Source organism: Protobothrops mucrosquamatus, unplaced genomic scaffold (assembly GCF_001527695.2).
Source record: "Protobothrops mucrosquamatus isolate PMUCROS unplaced genomic scaffold, P.Mucros_1.0 scaffold344, whole genome shotgun sequence".
NCBI lineage: Eukaryota > Metazoa > Chordata > Lepidosauria > Squamata > Viperidae > Protobothrops > Protobothrops mucrosquamatus.
The window spans coordinates 400,810-404,199 of record NW_015386681.1 but is presented as its reverse complement, the minus strand read 5'-3'; positions in this window follow the sequence as shown (position 1 = coordinate 404,199).

The following is a 3,390-nucleotide window of genomic DNA, read 5'->3' as shown; positions in this document are numbered from 1 at the left end:
CACACAGGGTTAACAATACAACAATTATACTCTGTCTTAAATTATATCACCCTTAAGTTAACAATTCTATAACATCCTTTAGCTCTCTTCTGAACAAACATATTAAACATTATTATTGCTAATTAAAAAAGATAAACTACATTAACAATCTAAAATTTACTCAAAAACCAAATGAAACTTTTTCGTTCCATATTTATTCTCAATATCATCTATCCATCTTCTCCAAACCAAAATATATCTTTCTTGTGAATAATCCTTCACAAAACCGACTGGTTTTGTTTTACCTCTGTGGATTGTTGTGTTTTTGTTTTTTTTCCCCTTTGGAATTTTGTGTTGTAATCGTTTGAATAAATGAAATAAAAATGGGAAGGAGGGCGGAGAAGGGGAGATCCGGGGACCTCTCCGCTAACATCTCTCCTCCTCTGAAAAGTGGCAGTCCTCAATTTACGGCCACCATTAGCCCCCCAGGTTTCTGTTGCTAAGCGAGACGGCCCCATTCGATGACTGCTTCGGCCACAGTTGTGAAGGGAATCCTGCTTTCCACACACACACACACACACACCCCCCATTGACTTTGCTTGTCAGAAGCTGACGGAGACCAAGGGCCGGGATTTTGATCCCGCGTGCTGCGACGGTTGTAAGTGTGAGGACTGGTTATAAGTCCCTTTTTTTTTTTCAGTGGCCTTGTAACTTTGAACAGTTACTAAATGAGCGGTTGTAAGTCAAGGACTGATTCCTTTGTGTACTCGTTGCATAAACGGATGGGCCACGTTTCCTCTCTTGTTCTTTCTTCTTTCTCTTAAACCTTTTGCTAAAATTCTTTCTCGGCTCTCGTTCCCTCTTTCTGTCCATTCGCTTGCTTTCCTTCCTTTCCTTCCTTCTTTCCTTTCTTTCTATTCCTTCATGCCTCCCTCCCTCTTTCCATTTTTCCTTTCTTTCTTTCTTTCTTTCTTTCTTTCTCTTTCTTTCTTTCCTTCCTTCCTTTCTTTCTTTCTCTTTCTTTCTTTCTTTCTCTTTCTTTCTTCTTTCTTTCTTTCTTTCTCTTCCATCCCTCTCTCTCTATTTCCCTTTATTTTTCTTCATCTTTTCCTTCCTCTTTCTCTTCTTTCTTCCTTTCTCTTCCTTCATCCCTCCCTTCCTCTTTGCTTTTTCTTTCCTTTCTTTTTTCTTCCTTCTTCTTTCCTTTCCTTTCTTTTTCTTCTTTTATCCCCCTCCCTCTTTCTCCCTTTCTCCCTCCCTCCCTCCCTCCCTCTCTTCCTTCCTTCCTTCCTTCCTTCTTTCTTTCTTTCTTTCTTTCTCTTTCGTCTTTCTTTCTTTCCTTCCTTCCTTCCCTCTCTTTCTTTTCTCCTTTTTTTCCTTTCCTTCATTTCCTTTCTTTCTCTTCCATCCCTCTCTCTCTATTTCCCTTTATTTTTCTTCATTTTTTCCTTCCTCTTTCTCTTCTTTCTTCTTTTCTCTTCCTTCATCCCTCCCTTCCTCTTTGATTTTTCTTTCCTTTCTTTTTTCTTCCTTCTTCTTTCCTTTCCTTTCTTTTTCTTCTTTTATCCCCCTCCCTCCCTCCCTCCCTCCCTTCCCTTCCTTCCTTCCTTCCTTCCTTCCTTCCCTCCCTCCCTCCCTCCCTCCCTCCCTCCCTCCTTTCTTTCTTTCTTTCTTTCTTTCTTTCTTTCTTCTTGTTCTGCTCTGTCCTGTTCTGCTCTATTCTATTCAATATTTGAGAGGCTGCCACAAAGAAGAGGGGGTCAGCTTGTTTTCCAAAGCAACAGATGGAAATTAGTTAAGGAGAGAAACAACCTGGAATTAAGGAGAAATTTCCTAACAGTGAGAACAATTAGCCAGTGGAACGACTTGCCTCCAGAAATTGTGGGTGCTCCCATCCCTGGAGGCTTTTAAGAAGAGACTGGACAGACACTTGTCTGAAATGGTATAGAGCCTCCTGCTTGAGCAGGGGGCCGGACTAGATGACCTTCAAGGTCCCTTCCATCTTCTATTCTGATTGATTGATCGATGGACAGAGAGACACCCAGTAGATCCAACGAAACAAACACATCCACGGAATAAGAAAATCTCATCAAAGTTAACAACCGCTCTGGTTATTCCTGACAGTGAGAACAATTAACCAGTGGAACTCCTTGCCTCCAGAAGCGGTGAATGCTCCAACACTGCAAGTTTTTAAGAAGAGACTGGACAGCCGTTTGTCCGAAATGGTATAGGGTTTTCTGCCTGAGCAGGGGGTTGGACTAGATGACCTCCAAGGTGCCTTCCAATTCTGTTTCTGTTCTGTTCTATTCTATTCATGCTCCAACACTGGAAGTTTTTAAGAAGAGACTGGACAGCCATTTGTCCGAAATGGTATAGGGTTTTCTGCCTGAGCAGGGGGTTGGACTAGATGACCTCCAAGGTCCCTTCCCACTTTATCATTATTATTTCTGCAGACAGACAAAACTTAATAGCTGAAAAAAAACAAAACCAGCCTTTTCTTTCGCCAGCTGGCCTTACCAGCAATTAATGAGGGCCTGAGTCAATCTAAATAGAATAGATAAATTAGCAGGGGAGAAAAATTCCACAAGAAAAAAAAAATGCCTCTCCAAATAATCTCCCGGGGAAAGACAATTGCAAAAGAACTGCAGTTGTTCCTACAAGGCTCCCTGAAAAGAGTGTGCAGAGCAGAACAATTGAAGTGTCGGCTGCAGTGAAAGGCTGGCACAGATTGTGCGGCACGTCAGAAGGGACGGAGCTGGAGAAGCCCTGGAAAAGGTGGGGATGGGTTGGGGGGGTCCCGTCCGGGCACCTCCGGCCCCTTCCAAGCCCCTCCCAGGATGTAGGACTTGAGGGCCCCAATGCTAAACTTCTCTCATTCAAGAGCAGGGGGGGGGGTCTTCCAACTTGGCCCTTTGATGACTGGTGGACTTCAACTCCCAGAATTCCTCAGCCAGGCACGGGTGGAGGGAGGGAGGGAGGGAGGAAGGAAGATGTTAGACCAGTGGTTCTCAACCTGTGGGTCGGGACCCCATTTGGGGTCGATCGACCATTTCACGGGGGTCGCCAAGCAAGGCTGTCGGCCATTTTTTTGTCTGCCATTTTTTTTTGTCCGCCATTTTTTCCCCCCTTTTCCGGCGGGTGCCTTACCTCCCTTGGGCTGGGCCAGCTGGTGGTCGGCCTGCTCCGTCTCTGCCGCTTGCCAGCTACGCCTCGGCCGGCGCAGGGGGCGGAACCACGCATGCGCGGCGCTCCCGGGCAGGGAAAGTCCTCGACTTACGACCAGTTTAGTCCTCGACTTACAACCGGTTTAGTCCTCGACTTACGACCGGTTGGGGTCGCGGCATTAAAAAGGTTGAGAACCACTGTGTTAGACTAAGCTAGTGGGAGGGAGGGAGGGAGGGAGGGAGGGGG